Raw genomic sequence first — 20,957 nt, 5'->3', positions numbered from 1 at the left:
TCACTTTTTGAACAGGATGAGCTGTAAAATTCGTTGAGTAAACATCACTAAAATTTCATCACTGTGGAAACTTCCAGGGGAAATTTGCTGAGCTATGGGAAATGCTTGATGCTGTCAACTGCCAACAGAACTGGGTTGACTCCTCCCACACCATTCATAAGAACATAAGAACAGCCCCACTGGATCAGGCCATAGGCCCATCTAGTCCAGCTTCCTGTATCTCACAGCGGCCCACCAAATGCCCCAGGGAGCACACCAGATAACAAGAGACCTCATCCTGGTGCCCTCCCCTACATCTGGCATTCTGACTTAACCCATTCCTAAAATCAGGAGGTTGCGCATACTCATCATGGCTTGTACCCCATAATGGATTTTTCCTCCAGAAACTCGTCCAATCCCCTTTTAAAGGCGTCTAGGCTAGACGCCAGCACCACATCCTGTGGCAAGGAGTTCCACAGACTGACCACACGCTGAGTAAAGAAATATTTTCTTTTGTCTGTCCTAACCCGCCCAACACTCAATTTTAGTGGATGTCCCCTGGTTCTGGTATTATGTGAGAGTGTAAAGAGCATCTCCCTATCCACTCTGTCCATCCCCTGCATAATTTTGTATGTCTCAATCATGTCCCCCCTCAAGCGTCTCTTTTCTAGGCTGAAGAGGCCCAAACACCGTAGCCTTTCCTCATAAGGAAGGTGCCCCAGCCCAGTAATCATCTTAGTCGCTCTCTTTTGCACCTTTTCCATTTCCAGTGCTCCGGTACTTGGAAACATAAGATCTGGATGTACTTGCCCAGCCCCCTGAATGAGATGGGTGGCCATGTAGGGTGCAGCAAAGGGAGGCAGGCACTTGAGAGAGACTGTGGGCTGTTATTGAAGTGAGTTGTGGTGGTGGTAATTTTTGTAAGTGAAGAGTAAGGAACATTTTGTATCTAGTCTGGTTACTCTTGCCTTCAGCCTTGCTCCTGTCAAAACATTGGTGAGAAGTGCTGCAGCCCACTCCATGGCCTGCTTGAATGCTACAGTCAGCATTGTCTTAAGTGGTTTCCAAATGGAGGCTCTTGGGAGGGTTAGGCATGCTGAAATGGCAAAATTGACTTTGCAACCCCAGTGGACCCCTTGAGCAACATGAATTCAGCCAAGAGCAAGTCTACACAGCCACAAATAACAGAATACCATTTGAATGCTCCTGGAATGGAAGATGGAGGCTAGGAGCTTGGTGCCTTCTAACCAGCACTCTCCCTCTGTCTCCATTGCATCTGCTGGGCTGGTGCTTATACTGGGATAATTGTTGCTGCCACCACTCAGGATTGGGGGAATTCAGACAGATGGAGGCTGTCTTGGCAAAACTTTTCTTCCAGGTTTACAGAGAGACCTCAAAATCCAAATCTCTTATGACTAGGCAGGGGTGGTGTGGGAAGACAAGACAGTCAGCTCTCTCCCAACTGAACTGTGCAGTGCATTTTATTAAAAATGAGTTGAAAAAGGGCCAAGGCACTGGAAGGAGAAGAAAAGGGAGGAAGCAAACACTTGCTAGGATGAGGTAGCTGCACTGTGCAACCAGGTGAATGGGTTGGACCAACAGTGAGCGGAACCGTTACAAGGCAAGCTGAAATAAGACAAAACACTAATGTCTCTTTCTGGGGATTTTCTCTAGCCTAAATTCCTGTGCTAGGTCAGGATCTCAGTCATCACCCCCACACTGAGCAAGACAGGCAGGTAACCCTTGTCAGTGCATCCAGTGTTTTTAGTCCAGTGTTTTCACTGAGAGACCTGTGAGTGAATGAGTGACTGATTGACCCTGCTTTTTATAACCTCTGGGTGTTACCTTAGATTTACTCTTGGGGTTGGATACTTGGAGTCACCCAAGCCCCATGATTTTCATGGGAATCAGAGCTTTATGGTTCCATGAGCTGGCTCAAAGCCAAGTTCTTTGTTTAGTGGTCAGTTGGGAAAGAAGACGAAGGTCAAATTGTAAACATACATAAGGCAAACATGGGCACTGTATCCAAATGACTCAGCAGCCCATTCAGACTGCAGAGACTCCTATAGGAGCCTCCTTAGATGATAGAGAGGTAAAAAATTGGTGAACAATAGGAAGAAATAAGAGATTTTCACCACAGCTCTTCTTGGTAAGGAGAGTAGAGCCCTACACAAGGAAAATGTCATCTGTATGGTAGTGGGCTAGGCTCTCGCTCTGAGTTTCAGTGGAGAACAGCCAGGGGGGAAGGGCTGTTCTACTCTTCCTATTCTAACCATTTTCCCCACTCAAACCTGATCCTCACCCAAGCTGTTTTTCACCCCAGGGGTCCCAGTATCTCTCCCCACCCCGTGATGTGAAAACCAGGTGTAGGAGCACAAAAGCAGCCGGATGGGAAAGAGTTAAACTGCATCCACCCACCTACCTAATTGTTCCTCCACTACAAGTCTTAGAGACTGTTTCTGATGAATTAAAACAGAATGAGAAAAGATGCACTGGGCTGTGTGCAATGTGTAGTTTGCCCATGCTGCAAAGAAAGCTGTCATCACTGTTCACATGGAATTCTAGATGAAGGAAAAAATACTTCCCAACCTTTTGCTCATGCTCAATAACTTCTGTATTGGACACTGCGCCTGCAGAAGTAACACATCAATGTGAGAGCCACATGCCAGTTGGGGAACAGTGACAGATGGCTCTGCACCTGCATAAAAGTATTACCACTGGTAACATAATCTGTCCAATTACTTCCTGCAAAGTGAAGATGGGTCAGGACCAGGTTAAACCAATTTATCTTTTCCTGACAATTGTAGAAGAGGAGCTGAAAACTAACCTTCCCTTTCCTCCTTAAATTCTACAAACATGTAACTTAATGGGGGATGTGGCTGGATTTACCACCTTTTTCCGTCATGTGCCAAGGATGCTTCAGAAGCTGATCTGTCACAGGAATGCAGTGGCATACACAACTTCAGCAAAGCTCAAACATTTTCTCTCTGCCTGGAAGGAAAAATAGCCTTGCCTTAGACCATTTGTCAGCCACCCACACTCATGCTTGATGGCACAAGAAATCCATTCCTTCAACAATGTACTATGAAACAAATAACTAACGACAAAAGCAGGCTTTCTGTAATGTCACAATACTGACAGAATACAATCACAGTCGTATATAATGAACAATGCAAAACAGAAAACTGAGAGCATACATACCCCCCCCCCCCCCAATATAGCTAGAAACATTGAGCTCTACAGACCAACAGGGGTGTAAAATTGCTGAAAAGTGCTTGGGAATCAAAGACTCTTAATGTACTGGGTAAATTTCAGTGAAAGGTCAGCATATTACTCCCATTTGACTGATTCGTATTCATAGGAAACATGACAGCCACACACAGAATAGCAAGAAGGCTGGTAGCCTTCTTGGAGTGCAAGTGGCTAGAGGAATGCTTTGACATCTCTTGTTTAGTAACCCATTTCTGCCCAGCCCACAGGTGTATACATTTGATCACTGTTGCATATATGCAACATTGGGCTGACGTGGCTTAACTCCTGAAGTTGCTACTCTAGGAAAAATAAAAGAGGAAAAAAAGCAGCACTACCTGTAACACTGATCCCATGACTTGTCCAGGATGAACACTAGAGAATACCTGTGATGGCTGGAAAAAAAGCTATCAATGACTGTAGAGTACAACCACCATCTTTCTTTTGTCATGCTGTGGTCTCATTCTGGTTAGGTGGACTTTTTCAGGATTTGGAAACTCTTATGAAAATCTACAAACATTGTAGTTGAGAGTGGGATGACTATTCATAGAGTAAGTAGTAACACTTGTAACGCGTGACCTGAGGGTCAAATGATATGAGCACACAAATGCCTTTTGGGGCCAAGTAGGGATTTTTTGCACTTCACCAGCTTGGCTTACAGTTGAAAGGTTTTTTCACTAACTTCTTGGCCCAGTCCTAAACTCCCGTGGCCACTGGTGTAACTAGTGTCACCACTGCAGGCCCACTGGTAAGCAGGACAGACTGTGAGCCAGTGGATGGCTGACGATCAGCCAGCCCACATAAACTGGATTGGGGGCATGGGAGTGAGGTGGGGAGGAAGTTGAATGGTGGCAATGGGATGGTGATGGGGGCAGAGGAGAGGGTTGATCTGGCCCAGGAGGGGGGTGGGTTTGGTGGTAGAAATGCATGCCAAACCCCAAACCCCTTTCTGGGTCTGATCCACCTTCATGGAACAATGAGGACTTGCAGCAGTTCTATTGCTGGCACAGGTCCAAGTTGTCCCATAGCAATTGTTGGGGCTTACCCTGGGGCAAGGGGACAAATGTTTCCTTTCCCTGAGGAGATCACCAGCAGCCAGAAATCCCATGTGGGGTACAGTGGTAGCCACACTGCGGCCACTGCCTCACATGGCCATGGATTGAGTTCTGCCATATCAAGGCAACTGCTGTGCAGAGGTGGTGTAAGCTGCACTCAACTTGGCAGGCCACACAAGCTGTGCAAACTTATGCTCTGTTTTACCCAGCTGTGGTTTTAACTCCATTCTCCTGTTACTTGAGGTGCTGTACAAGCATGTGGTGATCAAGCTTAATGTTACCCTCAATAATGTCTTACCCACAAGACCAAATGCAGCCCATGCCACCGTTCACCCAGGGCTTGATAAACTTGGTTTTGCTGCCTGCCTGGGACTGCAAGAATGGCAAAAAAGAAGTCAGGCGGTTGAGTCAGCTCGGGAGGTTACCAATGAGGTACACCTGGTGTGTGGTATGAAGATTCTTTTGACTATCTCAGATCAAAGTCACAAGGGAAAGACCACAGCCTTCTGGTCTTTATGTAATGAGAATTAAAATAATCACTGTTGTCCAGTCAATTTACAGCAAAGAACTGGAGTGTGGATGTTGTGAGATTTATTTTTTGCTGTGCAACCCAATTGACTTATCTAGGAAATAACAGTAATTTGTATCACATACTCCCTGCAACCCATTTAGGACATACTCTGGATGTACCCAGCCAACTGATCGTTTTCTTCCTACGTCCAAAGAAGCACAAGAAGTGATGGGTTGTTGTTTTTTCTTCTTTTCTGCAGCCTTGTTTTGTTTTTGGCTCTTCTGGAATGTGACACACATTGTTATTGTGGTTGCTTAAAGCAAGGCTCCAGTTTATCATATAGGCCAGGCTCATGAATAATTTCCCTGGGGGATGGGGGTGAATTCTTGCTTTGTATGGTGTTGCTTGGCCAGCCAGCCCGTTTCAGCTCTTGTCCTCTTGGCATCCGGTTGTAGAGAATGACCTTCTGTTCTCTCCTCATGGAGTCAAGTTGCTAATGAAAAAAAAAAACTGCCTTGTGCTCAGGAAAGCCCTGTGTGACGCCTGGCAAGAAAGAACAGTGTTGTTGGGGTTGAGGAGGCCTCAGTGACACACACACGGACGCATACAGGTCCAGAGCATCTAAGGAAATATGAAGAGGTGCGTGTTCCTGTTTTTGAAATGATGGAGCATGCTGACAAGAATGTCACCAATGTCCAGAATGCAGCACGTGCAAGGAAGACATCTGTACTGTAAGCACCAAACAGGAGGAGGAAGAGAACGCCTTCAGGATGATGGCTGGACGCAACCAGTGCAGTCCCAATTCTCAAGTTGCCTGCATTCGCATTGGGAACATGAAACTTCAGACTAAGCGGCTATCTGTGCACCATAGTTATCAGGAGTTGCCATAGACTGATATGGAGTATTGGAGCCCTTTTGTTCCAGCTGCCATCTTTTATCCATGTGTTTAACAGCCTCAGCAGAAATCAGCAGGTGAACTTTTCCCATCACTATGGCTGTCGTCATTGTCTGCACCACGTAAATATACAAGGTGAAGGCACAGATAATTGGAGTGAGGCACAATAATATATTTGCTCCTGAAGGGTCATGACATGATGCCTGAAATGTGGGAGAAATGTGAAGAACCTTTCTCCAAATGCCAGTTGTCCAGGGATTGTAGAAGCCTATGAAGGTATGCTCTGGTCTTTATGGCCATCAGCCAAAGGGACCCTGGGGACAGGCATTCCTTGCCTTCTAGATGACAACCTTTGCAAGGCAAAGACCAGCCTTGGCCCCACCACTTCCTAGAGCAGTGATTTTTAACCTTTTTCATCTCACGGCACACTAACTAGATACTAAAATTGTCACACCATTAGTTTTTTGACAATTGACAAGGCACACAATGCTGTTCCCCGGTGGCCCTATTAATAAATGACACTCCACCGAACCCCCGCAGCACACCAGTGTGCCACGGCACAGTGGTTGAAAATGGCTGGCCTAGCGTATGGAGCAGCTGCAGAGAGCATGGCTCCCCTTTCTGCCTGAAATGACCTCTGCTCCAAGTCCCCAGTTTGTCCAGAAACTGGGGAAGCAAGCAAAGGCATTGATTGGCCAGAGGACTTCAGGGTTGTATTCTATTCTTGTAAGCTGCCTGGGGGAGCATGTTGATCAAAGGGCAGGCTACAATCTATAAAGAATCAATAGAACAAGCAGCCTGAGGGAACCTCTGCTTAACAGAAAACAGCTGCTTTGATTTGGTTCCAAACTTTCCAGCAGGTTGCCTTCCAGGTGTCAGCCTCCAGGAGGTGAGCCTGCCGGCCAACTGAGAAGCAGCCTGCATTGTGCCACGAATCAGTTGGGTGGTGGCCCAACACATCAGATTCTGATGGGCTGCATCTTTGGCCACCATTATCCCACTCCACCTGATGGTTCAGCCCCCTGCTGCTTCAGAAGAAGAAATGCTGCAACTGCTGTGACCATCACAGGCCACTTCTCCAGTTCTGTGTCAGATGGATCGATTGACGAGAAATTTCCACACTAGCCAATGCTTCAAGAATTCTTGAGGTTCTCCAACCAGTGAGTGATGGCTCTTGAGTATTAAACCAGATCCCTGTGTTTGTTATACCAGGAAGAAGGCCCTTCAAATGCAGTTATTGTTTTGAGTTTCCCTTAAGCTAGAGCCTAACTCGGCCTAAGTTAGGAAAGCATTTCATGCCAAACAGATATAAAGTGGAAGGACTGGAAAGGATTTAAATTGGAGAGACAGAGGCGGCCAAGGAGGCTTGCTTTGAGTCTGGCAGGGAGTAAATGGTAGGGAGGTGTTTCCGGGGGAGGAGGGACACTGTAGGAAGGCAAGAGTTCATGCCAGATTATTTTTTTCTTGTTAGCCCCGCTGAAACCAATGAGACAACTGAGAGCATACATTCAAACTCAAATATGCACACACACTCTCTGTATAAAGCCTTCTCCTGCCTGGGCTGGAAGGATATTGAGGGTCAAGTCCTCTAGGTTCTCTCTCAGTATTTCTTTGATCCAGGAATCAGATGTAAAAAAACATTCCGTCCAAGGAATTTGAAACAACAGAATGCCGCTGAGCAGGAAACAATGCAACTTGTCCGTCTTGGGGTTGCATCCTCTCCACCACTCCACCCTTAGGCTTTGTTGCCAGGACACACCCTTGTAACCACCTTGTCAGTGTGTCAGATGTATTACTACAGAAATAGACCCTGATTCCACTGCCCACACGTCATAGCAGTGCAGCTGTAAACACAACCCAGCTAAGTTGTCAATGCATTCTCTTCTGCGCATGCGTGTGCACGCATGTGCCTGTGTTTGTGTGTGTGTGTGTAATATGTGGGATGGAGTCACTTTTAACATATTTTGTTTGACTGAGTGCATTTCACAGTGAGAATTTTTGGAAAACAATGGATTTGGCTCTGTGGGTTTTGCTAACTGCAGGAAAGCATTGCAAAGCCTGCTGGTCTCGTGATGTCCAAATTTGTTTTTCAGGTCAAAACTAGTGATTCTGATGACAGGGTGGGAATTTTTCTCAGACGATCAATATCCACCTTTCTTTTGATCCTGACAAGTCTGTTCTCCTCTGGCAGCCACTGTTGTTGCTTTGCTGCCGTTCCCCCCCCACTGCGTTCTTCCTGGATTAATCACACGCATGATTCCTCCTGATCAAGGATCACACAGTGAATGAAATAGCCTGATAGTGCAGTCTTGCCCATCAAATTTAGTTCCATTGCATGCTGATGTTGCCGAGGACAACTGTGGGTGAGTGCAATGTAAACCAACAAGTGAATGTGTATTCCTCAGGAATGTTGAAAAATAATGGGGGAAAGGGAGGCATTTTTGGGCAACATTGAAAATGCTCACAAAACACAGTGAATTTTTTCAGATATCCAGTTACAAACGTAGCATACAGCGCAAGCAAAACAATTCCCTGTGGGTCTGCTGCAGGCTATTTTCCACGCGTTCCTGGGAAACCTACACCAGCCAGATCCACCTGTTCAGTTGCCACAGATGTGTTTTGGAGAGAGCAACCACCACGTTCAGGGGGAATCACCCCTTTGCTAGGATTATTCTGTTCTTTCATGCCACTCCATCTTCTCAGAGGCATCCCAGCCTATTAAGTGGGAGACTATGCTTTGCTTCTTGGAAAGATACAGCAAGCTTCAGGCTGCTTTTTACAAAGGCCTTATGCAGTCAAGGTGAGGCATTAAGCCCTGTTGATTCTGACTGGAGAGTTATTTGTTTTTTATTTATTTATTTTTCACAGTTTAATACCACCCTTCCCCCAAGAAGCTCAGGTGGTGTACATGAGGTTCCTTCCCTTCTTTCGTCCTCACAATGCTGTGAGGTAGGCAAGTCTGAGAGATAGTGACTGGCCCGAAGTCACCCAGAAAGCTTCATGGCTGAGCAGGGGTTCAAACCTGGATCTTCCAGGTCTAAGTCCAACTCCAGAACCACTACATTCCCAAACCAGTAATGTACACATTAGGTAGACATGTAGCTTTCTGCACATGTATGGGACTTAAAGAACTTAACTTAGTTGGAAACATGGCCAGCATCTCTTTCTGAAACATTCCTAACTTTGAGGCTCACATTTTCTGACCTGTACAGGATTCTTACATGCTGAATTCAAGTACACCAACTGCCTTCTTTCCTCCTGCCCAGTTGGCTGAGCTGTTTGTCCTTGATGGAAACTGCACAACCACCAACACCAATCGTAATTGGTCCAAAGAAGCTCAGAGTTGTTGCAGACCGCTGGGAATGAGACTGGGCCCTTCCTTCCCCCCCTCACTTTGTCCCTTCCATAACACAGGAATATAGTAATCAGGGAAATATGTCTTTGCTGCTTAGCAAAAGGGTCAAATCCATTTAGGTGGAATTCCAGTCTTGCTCCAATAACAATACCAGGAAACCTGGGGAAGAGGGGGGTTTGCTTCTGCAAATCTCTGACAGAGGATTGTTGAAAGAGTTGGCTGGCATTCGGCTGCTTTCTGTTTCTTCTTTGTGCTGGAATGCTGTGCGACTTCCAAACACAATGGAAGATCCGAAGCTCAAGGCAAGCGAAGCAAAATTACAGGAACCTCTCCTTTTATCATGAGCATTTTTGGCTTGATTCTCCTTTTTTGTCTAGGCCATGAGTTGTTTACGTTAGCTTGAAAGGAGCACCTAATTGTAGACCTCACAGGAGGACCTTCCCTCCATGGCGCAAAATCAATGCCCAGAAGAAAAATCTCTGTGTCGTGCTCCATTTGTACTGTGCAGTTAGATAGAAGAAGTTTGCATTGGCATTCAGGCTGGCCACATTAGCATTAATTGACAGGTTGGCGACACACTGAAGCACAACCCATGCAATGCACATAATGGTTGCGCAGACATAGGCACGTCTTGCTCATGCAATATATTTTAAAGAGCTTGAACAGTTTTCTGCAATGTTTGCAGGTATGTTCCCAGGTTGAAAGTGGGTGAAGACATTTTTCCCAGACTGTGAACGGATTCCCAATCTTTGTTAGAGCCTCAACTCAGTAATGGGGGCACTCCAACACAGCGGCGTGGCTAATGATCATGTAGCCCAGTGCCAAGCTCAAAATGTTGCCCCAGAAGTGATGTCACAACTGGAAGTGGCGTCATGCCCGGGCTTTTAAAAAAATGAAAATTGAGAGGAACCACCTCCTCCCCACCCACTTACTCGCCACTCACTTGCTCCACTATCTCCGCTCTGTCAGTGGCATAGCTAAGGCATCTATCTGCTACCTGGGGTCAAAGAAGAATTGTAGCCACCACCACCACCACCACCCCCAGACAAAATCAAATTTAAGTAAATAAATAAGAAGTGTGCCTCTGATCAGTTCAAGACACTGTGCTGGGGTGAAGAGGGATAGTTATTCTCCGCCTGCTAAATATAAGAGAGGCACCACTTGAAAAAGTGCCTTTTTACCTTGTTAACAGGGGTAACTGTAAAGTCTTAGAGAAATAATAAAGAGACTTGAATAAAGTCTAAGGAGAAATCTGAGGACCAAGAAAGGCGGTATAGAAATACCTGTATTATTATTATTATTATTAACTAGGGGTAATTATGATGCATGGAAATGAGAGCTGACTCATATTAATACCTTATTGGTTTCATGCTGTATCATAATAACATGTCATTGCAACATGTTAGTAACATAATAATATGTCATTGTTTCTCAGAATAATCAGTCTCATAAGTCAATTTTGAGTTAAGAAAATCCACTTTTTGTTCCATAAGGCAGTGACATTTTCATTTTCTGGTTAATTGGTCATAACTTTTGATAGAATACAGATATTCCAATGCAGCTTGCTTCATTGCATTCAACATTAAATTACCTTTCCAGTGATATATAACATGATGGTATTATTCATACATACCAAGATTTTCATAATTGTGGTCACTAGTGTCAAACTCACCTTGTTGCCCCTCTAAAGCTTGATGCCCGGTGCAACTGCTACCCCCTGCAACCCCTGAGCTACGTCACTGCTCCAAAAAACATATGGTGTGCGCCATACCCCTTCCCCACGCCTCATCTGCCAACACAGAACAACACAGACTTTCACCAGTTATATAGTGGCTGTTGTGGCTGTTGAAATTTACCCCAGGCAAGGGGGAAAATGTCCCCTTACCCCAAGGAGAATCTGTGAGCCGATATTCCCCCACAAGATGCAGCAGAGCCTATGCTGGTCTGCTGTATTGGCACAGGGGAACTTAGTAGGGTTGGACTGTCCATCCTTAATGTTGCCAACAGCAGCAGAAGACATACATGCCAAGTGGAAGATACTTAGCCTTACTGTTCTGCAATGGATGGAACGAAGGAGGGGTTTGTGCTGTCAGAACTATCCCAGACTGCAGCAATTATGAGCAAAAAGTCAACAAAGGTCATCCAGATCAATAGCTACGTGGATCAATAGCAGTGCAATGGTTGGGAGTGCTGATTCCTATCCATAACGCAATGCAGATGGAAATACACACCCACACTGTGTCATGCGACTGGGGGCTGCATCAGGCACCTTACATCTGATTCCACATACTGTACATACCAGAGTGCAGCTGTTTAGACACACATCTGCACCCAATATGTATGCACAGTCCCTAATCCAGCAAGGAAATGTGTATGCTCAGGTAGCATCTATGCTCATTCCTCCAGTCTGAAAGAATGATGGTGTTCTTAAACAATGTTCTCTTGAAAAGCTGGCAGAGAGAAAGATGCAGACCAGAGGACAACTCTATTTGCAGACAATTTGCAGGTGGCCAAAGCGTCATTCCCACCACAGATGGCAGCGCATTCTAGGAATGACATGTGGTTGATTTTCTCAAAAGCCTTTTCCTTTGCCTAGTTTTGCAGGCAGCTTGCCCTGGATGAACTCAGGTGATTGGAAGGAACTTGCTTGAAGGAAATGTATCTCAACAACAGCAGATGGGAACTGCTTTAAACAGGAAGAAGCTGTTTCACAGACAAGGCATCTTGGTATGACAAATCCACACATTCCACTGGAAATCCATCACGTCAACATGCATCTCTGGCATGAATGTTAAAGTTAAGCACTTTAACTTTTTAGAAAATGGATTTAACCTTATCTGGATTTTTGCTATGATTGTATTTCAGGTCGGTCTAGTTTCCATGGGCATAGTCCACTACAGAGGTTCACAAACCTTTTAACACTGCGACCCACTTTTTAGGACAATCTGTCAGGACCCACCAGAAGTGATGTCATTAACCTGGAAGTGATGCCATGGCATCAAACAGGAAAAATTTTAACACCTGCATATGACCAAATCAATTCAATCAAGTAAGTAAGTATCTGGCCTAGATGCTTTTAAAGGGGATTTGGACAAATTTCTGGAGGAAAAGTCCATCACAGGTTACAAGCCATGCTGTGTATATGCAACCTCCTGATTTTAGAAGTGGGTTACCTTGGAATGCCAGATGCAAGGGAGGGCACCAGGATGCAGGTCTCTTGTTCTCTTGTGCTCCCTGGGCATTTGGTGAGCCAGTGTGAGATGCAGGAAGCTGGACTAGATGGGCCTATGGCCTGATGCAGCAGGGCTGTTCTCAGCAGCGGACCTCCCCAGCCCCACGCTCGGGGCAAAGGTCCATGATGGCGCCCCCTGTGGGCTGTCACCACCTCCCCACTCACCTGCTCTCCTCCCCACTCGACCCCCCTCGCCTGAGGCTCACAGAGCCTTGCACGACCTTAATGCACATTGGGGGAGCTTGTCTGAGGTTCCCCAGTGCTTTAAACTGTGCTTCCAGAAAACCGGAAACACTGTTTTTGGCCCTGTCGGGAGCCTCAGAGAAGCTTCCGCAGGGCCCTAGTGGCTCGTGCCTGGGGCATTTGCCCCATTGGATCTAATGGCAGATCCACAACTGGTTGCTCTTATGTTCTTAAGTAAATAAGTAAATCAAAAGTTTACAATAAGTATAAAAATTTATTTAAAATAAAGAAGAACCCTCCTAACCCTCCCAAGCAGTTGCTGATCTGTTTAAAAAAAATTCCCCAAACATCCCAAAGGCTGCAGTCCTATCCACACTTACCCAGCAGTAAGCCCCATTAACTATCATTGTTAAAAGCATATACATAGTAGCCACACGTGGCACTGACACGCTGGCACACACCGTGCCCAGGCACTGCTAAGCCATCTGCAGCAAACATTGTCACCCCTGTGCCATGGTGAGTCTGCATATGGGATAGTGGGGGAGGGAGGGGATGGGCAGGGGGGAAGGAACACAGGTAAGGAAAGAAACAGTGGGACCCTACTGGCTTGCGCCCATGCCTGTGGCTGGCTCCTCACCCCACAGCCTGATGCCCAAAAGGTGGTTTTGCTCTCACAGCAAGCAGCAGGGCAGACTACTGTTCCTGCTGCTCCACACCCTCCCGGGCCACCACCAGAATGAAGTCCCTGCTGTAAAGAAAATGGCACATGGTGTGAGAGTGTGGCAGGACATGCCTTGGACCAAAGACTGCTTCTGGAATTCCATGGTTAGCCAAATAGCCTGGCAAGAATTGCTGCAAGGACCAGCACAGGTGCTTGATGGTCTGTGTGACTTGGAACCTGGTTTGTAGAAGGGGGTCCAGTGTGATTAGGTTGGCAGGGAATGTTCTGCAAGTGCACAACCACAAAAAGGTAGGGAAAGACCTTTCCAATTTCCAGATGTAGAATTTTCAACTTTAATAGAGAGCAGTGTGTGTGTGTGAGCGTGGGGGGGTGTACTTCCCACAGATTTTCTGTTGCCACCTCTTTCTCCTCCTCCAGCTTCCCTGTATATTTATGTTCAGAGTTTCAAAACAGACTTTGTATGTGGGTTAAGATGCACAGAGGCCTCCATAGAAAGGACCACACAGCCCTAGAGAAGCTGTTTGTTTTCAAGTACTGTCACAGAGCCAGGAGTGGGAGCACACACAGTAGTCCCAAATATTGGTTTTGGCAGCTCTCTGAAACATGCACAAGAGCCATTGTTTGCTTCTGGCAACAAAGAACTGTTTAGAGTATGTAGCTGTTTAGAATCTGGAGGATGTTTCTTATCAGGGCAGATCTGATATGAGGTTGAAATTGTGTGGTAGAAGCTTGTAAAAAAATATCAAGACCAATTTTTTTTTTTTTTTTTACAAAAATAGATTAATCAACTAAATTAAAACTTTTATTGATTTATCAGTGGGGAGCAATTTTAATAGGCGAGGGCATAGATTACCGCATTTATTTCTTTAAAAAAATTCTATTACAAGAGAGTAGAGATAAGGAGGCACATTTTAATCTGTGGGGCTGCAAGTGAAAGAACATGCTTCATTTTTGGAGGCTAGTTTACAGCCCAATCCTGTCCAACACTGATGCAGCAAGATTGCCAGGCCCACGCTGTATCCAGTGTTGAATTCAAGCAGGTGGGAGGTCTCCCTAGAGTAAGGGGACATTTGTTCCCTTACCCCATGTGGCACCCCAGCTTGCCAAATGGGGCTATTCTGATCTGCGCCAGCTATTTAGAACTGCACCAGTGGGCCCAGGGGTTAAGATGTGGCAGAGGCCTATTTTGCTGTCCCACACTCTCCCAGGCCTGAACCACCCCCTTTCCGCCTTCCTCCACCCCAAAATACCTCTCCCCACCTCTGGAATGCCCTCCCACCACCCTCCCTATGCCCCGCCACTACCTGGCCCAAACCTTACCTCCACCTGTGGCTGTCAAGCAAGAGTAGCACCTCTGTGACAGGGCAGGCCTTCCCCCCAGCCCCACTTACTCACTAGGTGTCAGAAAGCACTTTACAGCACTTTTACAACACCCAGCTCTGGCACTTTGGCCACATTGCCTGCAGTGCCCAACAGTAGGACCTGATTCTTAATTATATCTAGAAGTACAATATTAAAGATGGCATTTTTTTTCTAAGAAAAAGGGTTGCTTTGTTTAAGAATGGCAAGCTATCTCACACAGGCACTTGCATAAAAATTGGTTGGTCAAATGCAAATTGATTGAAACTGATTAGGTTGATCAGTTAAAAGGCAGATGATTAAACATCTAAAACTTTCACTGGGTTGACAACTGAACTAAAAATATATCACATTTTTAAACACCTTGCCAAAACAAATCTATGACCACCAGGCAAAATCCAATGGAAAGTCCACCTGCTCAAGTTACATTAAAATGAATGGGTGAAATGCTCTTGCCAACATCCCTTCATTTCAATGGGGCTTAAGCTGAGAACTTCTCAGTGGAGCCCAGCCCTAAATCAAACCTACAGAGCCTAAAATGTGACAGATGGATGTGTTTATGTACAGTATATAAAAAATGAAGATCTACCATGAACAATCAAAATAATCCTGACCCCAAACATTTTGTAGCCCTAACTCTCCCACTAATACTAGGCCCATTTAAGATCCTTGTCTTAAACCAGCTCTATGGATCCTAAAGTATATCTGAAATCCTATGCACACTTACAAGAGAGTAACAGCCCAATCCTAAGCTTCCCTAGCACTCAGGGATGCAGTGGTGCCAAAATTGCAACCGCTGCATCCAGTGGGGCCAGGGAAGCACAGCCAGGTCTCCTTGGGGTAAGGGCCTGCCACCATCTCCACCCCCCTCCTGGGCTCACTCCTGCCCTCTCCCCACACAGTTCTGTGCCCTCCCCATTCTCCCCCCATCCCAGAACACCCTGCCGCCAGCTGGCGGCAAAACTTTGAAGAGCCCCTGCGACATGTCCTTCGGCCCCACGGCACCACGCCAACTGTCACTGGGCCCATTTCCTATTAGACTGGCATCTGGGCTGAAACAAAGCTGCCCCACCAATGAGATGTGATGAAGAGGTTGCTTCCGGTAGTGGACTGGTGGAAGCAGCATAGTCTAGTGACAGTGGTGTAGCTAGGTCATTTGATGACCGGGGCCCATAAATTTTTGACAAGACAAAATTAATTATAAAAGATTGATTAATTGATTAATTGATTGATATTTTCCACATTTTATACCACCCTTCTTCTAAGGAGCTCCGGGTGATGTGCATGGTTCTTCCCCTTCTTAATAACTATAGTCTACCATTAATCCACTAAAAATCATCTGAGAGCCCAAACCTGTGCACATCTACTTAGAAATAAGTCCCATTATACACAATGAGGCTTACTCCCAGGTAACTGTGGTTAGGATTGCAGCCTAAGTCAGCGACCAACAGCAACCAACCTTCCCACCAGTGGCATCACTAGGATTGGTGTCATCCAGTCTGGCAATTCAAGGTGTCACCCCCATTAACTTTATTTATTTTACTATAGAACAGTACAGGTCACCCTACCAATCAATAACCAACAGAAAAACAGTGGCTAACTTGATGACACTCACACAACTGAATAGGAGTTCAAGTATTAGCTCCGATACATGGAAAAGGGAGCCAAATAATCATCATTGTTTATTTACAGACACAGACCCAACATTCATAAAACATTTAAAACATTCAAAAACATTCATAAAAACATTTTAAACAAAACTTTTATAAAAAAGAAGCAAGAATCTTCTTTCGTGTTCTTTGTGCTGAAAAAAGAAACTTGGTCACTGATTCGGTTATGGACTTATTCTTATCAGCTAAGATATATTTTAAATACCATGTAAGAGTCCTACCTGGGAGATTACACATAATAGGGTTAATATATCTTGTACGCTCATCCCTGTAAAACTTACATACAAAAAGAACATGTTCCAAGGTCTCTAGTTCCATATTATTACAGGGACATAATCTATTTTCATATGGCACATTATTATCGCGTCCTTCCAAGACTGCAGATGGAAGACAATTAAATCTAGCTCTTGTAAAAATTTGCAGATATTTTGGGATGGTTAAATTGTCCAGATATCTAGCACTTTGATTAAATTCAAAATTCAAACCAAAGTGCAGTGGTGAGCAAGTCTTGCGGGTGCTTGACATGACATGCTAAAAATCAATATCTTTAATCTGTTTTTCCATAATGGACTTAAGTGTGTTAAACTCATAACCATAGATAGAATCCCCAAATAGGCCCAGGAAAAGCCAAATCATAATAACCTCTTATTGGTTCTATGTCCGCCCCGCTCCCCTCTAGCTACAGTGCTGTCTAGTGACCCAGTGCAAGGGAATTTTATTCCAAAGAAGGCCTACCAGCACCTAAAGTTGTAGCCTTTGCAAAACATTGTAACACCTCCTTCTTCTACAAATCATTTTAATGATCTGACATTGCAGGAACTAATATGATACCCTAGGATGTAAGCTGTAGCAAGTTTGCTACCTTGACTCTGTTGGAGAGAAGCACGAAGGGGCATGAGTGTGTTTCATAGTCAGAAATTGTTTCCAAAGTCCTACTGACATACTGTCTCGTGTTTCCATGAAAATATTACTGTGGTTGCAATCCTATACACACCTACCTGAGAGTAAGCCATATTGAATACAGTAAAACTTACTCCTGAGTAGGCATGCATAATTTGCCCTTCCAGATAGTGAACATGTACAGTAACCATATTTATTTGGACAGTGTGAGAGCTGAATAGGATCTTGCTTCCACCAATGTGATTTTTTCACCAGCAGGTGGTGCTAAATGGTTTCACTTAAATCTCTCTCTAGTGTTCTTTTCAGAATTCTTTGCTTCAGACTCAGAATTTTTCCCTGCATCCAGATAGTAACACTGACGATACAACTAAGGCAGTGTTTCCCAAACTTTTTCAGCTGGCAGCTTCCTTGACTTACTGGGCCATTGGCTGTGGCTCCCCATTAGGACTACACTCTTATACGGCAGCAGGTTTTTTGCAAGGGTCCATGGCTCCCCTGGCTGGTTTCCGTGGTTCTCTGGGGAGCCACGGCTCACAGTTTGGGAACCACTGAACTAAGGTCAGGGGAAACTTGAACTGGGCCAGTGCCCACTGAGGAGAGGAAGGAAGGAGAAGCTTTTCCATTGGAACTGTTTTCTGGTGTTTCTGTGGGCTTCTGAGAAATAGCTGCTCTTTGGTAATTGGCATTGCTCCTTTTAGGTGGAAGTTAGTCCACCCTCTTCACTTCCAAGGCCTTGGCCAGATGAGGTATTGCGTACTGCAGGGGTGCTTGCAAGGGGCAGCCAGGTCAAAGCCAGTGCCTGTCTGAGGACCCACCTGGCCAAATCACTCCCAGTAACCCCAGTACCAGTGACAGCAATGACAGAAGTCAGCCAAGTGATTTGTGCCACTCTGTGCCCAATGCCCTCAATCTACAAGCTGAAGTATCCCCAGAGGCCTCTGCACTGTTGCTTAGGTGGCTTTAAGGGGATTAGGCAAATCCATTTTGTCTATGTGGAACTTCTGTGTTCACTGCCAGCCAGTATGCCTCTGAGTAACAGCTACTGAGAGGAACATGAGCAGAAGAGGGTTATGCAGATATCTTGTGGTCTTGTATGCTCCCTGAGGCATCTGGTCAGCCACCAGGAAGCTGGACTAGATGGGCCTTTGGCCTAACCCAGCAGGGCTCTTCTGATGTTCTTAGGGTTGTTGCCTTTGTGGCCTACTTGTGGCACTGTGGCAACTGTGGGAAACAAAGCACTGACATTTGTGGATTATTTGGTCTGATTTGGCAGGGTACTCCTATTCTCCAAATGTTCTTTTTTCTTGCCTGTTTCTTAATAAGCAAAATCTCTGTCTGGGGAAGACCCTGCAGGGCTCCTAAGTTCAGCTGTTAGGAAAATTGTCTGATTTTAATTTAGTTCATCCCATTACAACTCATGTAGCCCTAGCAACAGTCTTTTTTCCACAGAGTAGCTGAAAAAAGATCCACCCCAGAAATTAAAAGTCAATGTAACATGTACGACGAACTCATCCCAAGCTTTCTCCCTTCCACACTTCATGTTCAACAACTTTACTGTTAAATAGAATTATTATTTTTCAGATTTTTATTCCTAGAGCTAAAACACAAGCAGCCAATCCTAACCAAAGGCCCACGCTGCAATGCAGTGGCACTGGTGCAGCTTCCACTGCATCCAGCATGGGAATAGAGGCTGCTGGAGGTCTCATTGAGTCCAAGCAGCCACTATGGGGTTACTTGGGTTCCTTCCAGCAAAATCGCTGGCACAAGTCCAAACAGCCCAATGTCGGGAAATCAGGTCCAGGAAAGGGGACAGGATACAGTGGTAGCAACTGCCATCATTCCTGCCCCCCTCCCAGGCATGACCCACTATTCCCTGCCATCCTGCACCCCATTAAACCCTCTCTGCCTCCATTCTGTTCTTCCCTTGCCTCACCACCAGTGTCTAGCTGCTCCAGTGGTTGCTGGCTGACTGGCACCAGCAGGCCAATGCAGGCCTGGCACCTGGGTCCTCTGATGAATCTTTTAATATTATTTTTGCATCCTTCCTTTTCTCAAGCATAGAGCAGCAGGTGCAGATGTTTTCTTCACAACAACCCTGTGAGGTACATTGAAAGAAGGAAATGCTTCATGGATGAATGGAGATTTGAACCTGGGTTTGCATGATTTAAATTTTGCATAACTGGATCTCAGATGTTCCATTAGACTCTCAAATCTGCGATTTAACTCTTAACATCCATCCATATATAAAAATATGTATTAATATATGTATCAGCGCATATTTCTATATACATATATTTTATATAAATATAAAAATTCTCTAGTTTCATGCAATACATAGCAAAGTAGCATGGAAGCATTTGTGTACAGCTGGGTTCTGTGAATGTGTGGGTGTTTTTTTGCTTAGCAAAATTTTAAAATGGCTAAAAATAAATCTAAAAAGTTTAGAGCTGCAGATGATTACTTTGTTGGCTTCTATGGCTCCTTGCTTTGTGTGTGTGTGTGTGTATGTGTGTGTATTTTTAAAGAAAGTTAAAATTTAGAATCCAAGGGCATAATCCTAACCAATTTTCCAGCACTGGCATAGCTGTGCCAGTGGGGCCTGCGCTGCATCCTGCAGTTGGGGGGCAGTCATGGAGGCCTCCTCAAGGTAAGGGAGTATTTGTTCCCTTATCTTGGAGTTGCATTGCCCTTACGTCAGTGCTGGAAAATTGGTTAGGATTGTGCCCTTAATATTCTGAACCACAATGTAAATACTCTGGTTAAGAGTTTCTTGATAATTCTCTGAATTGCTTTCTACCTCCATTCTTCTATTTTGGCTGACTGCATTCCTCAGGTGAAATTGAATGGAGATATCTGAATTTTATTTAATAAGATTGCAATTTTAATTTTCCTATTCACGTGCTTTGGTGGTACACTAACAGTGCCATTCCAATAATGTCTACTCAAAGGTAAGCCCCAATGAATTTCAATGAAACTTATTTCCAACTGCAATTCTAGGCACACTTCTCTGGGAGTAAATCTCAGTGAATTCAGTGGGGCTTCGTTCTGAATACATAGGACTGCAGTGTAATATTACTGTAATTGAGTATGTTTAGAACTGGAACTGAAAATGTTCAGCAGTGATGGCACCAGGTTGTTGGAGGCCCTAGAGTATGGAATTTCTACACCAGGTTCCCCATGGCACATTGGGCCTGTGTGTTCTACTGGACACCCCCACCCCCATTTACCCTGATGCTGCCCCTGCCTGTATGCTCAAGTTCTCCCATTTCTTCTAATGGAGGGTGCTGATCAGCATATATTGATCATGCTGATTAGCACGTATTGACATATTTTCATGAATCTGCTTCCCAAATGGAAGGAAATGGGGATAGCTTTGTAAGCAGAGGAACTCCATGCATGTCACAGGGCTTCAATGCCCTCAGCTACTTCCTAGATTAAGATGTATCTTTTTACATTGGCAGTGAGGCAGGAAATGCACCCTTAATGCACTCACACTGATAAGAACTTCCCATTACCTGACCAGGGCTGCACTTTGCAGTTCAATCTGCATGGATGAGAGAGCACTTAGGGCCCAATCCTATCCAATTGTGCAGTGCTTGTGTAGCCATGCCAATGGGACGTGCGATACATCCTGGGGTGGGGAGGCAGTCACAGAGGCCTCTTCAAGGTAGGGGAACGTGTTCCCTTACTACGAGACAGCACTGCAGCTGCACCAGTGCTAGAAAGTTGGATAGGATTGGGCCCTTAGGCTGCAATCCCATACAGTTTCCTGGGAGTAAATCCCATTGAACTAAATGGAACTTACTTCTGAGTACACATCCCTAGGATTGCGCTGGAAGATATATCTGGTGTCCATGGAATATTTGTTTCATTTACAGTTATACAAG

Source organism: Tiliqua scincoides, chromosome 4, assembly GCF_035046505.1.
Source record: "Tiliqua scincoides isolate rTilSci1 chromosome 4, rTilSci1.hap2, whole genome shotgun sequence".
NCBI classification, from domain to species: Eukaryota; Metazoa; Chordata; class Lepidosauria; order Squamata; family Scincidae; genus Tiliqua; species Tiliqua scincoides.
Note: the sequence above shows the minus strand (reverse complement) of the source record.